This window comes from Cynoglossus semilaevis, chromosome 11, assembly GCF_000523025.1.
Source record: "Cynoglossus semilaevis isolate Cse_v1.0 chromosome 11, Cse_v1.0, whole genome shotgun sequence".
Taxonomy (NCBI): domain Eukaryota; kingdom Metazoa; phylum Chordata; class Actinopteri; order Pleuronectiformes; family Cynoglossidae; genus Cynoglossus; species Cynoglossus semilaevis.
The window spans coordinates 970,266-970,548 of NC_024317.1; positions in this window are offsets into that span (position 1 = coordinate 970,266).

The following is a 283-nucleotide window of genomic DNA, read 5'->3' on the forward strand; positions in this document are numbered from 1 at the left end:
CCCCAGATACCCCAGAGACCCATAGAACCCCAGACTGACCGTAATCACCTTCAAACTGACTTTTTCTCCTCGACGTTTTTTTTTTGTTTGTTTGTTTTTGTTGTTTACAATAAAATATACAGATATACACCTTGAAGTTTAGAATCACAGTTTTATCTCAGTCTGAAAAAACATTTGAAAATCAACAACAGATAGAAATAATATTTTTGACGTCAGTCTGACAATGGAGGAGGTGAGCAGGGTTTTCTTGGGTCCCCTGGAAATGCAGCTTTTTACCACAACT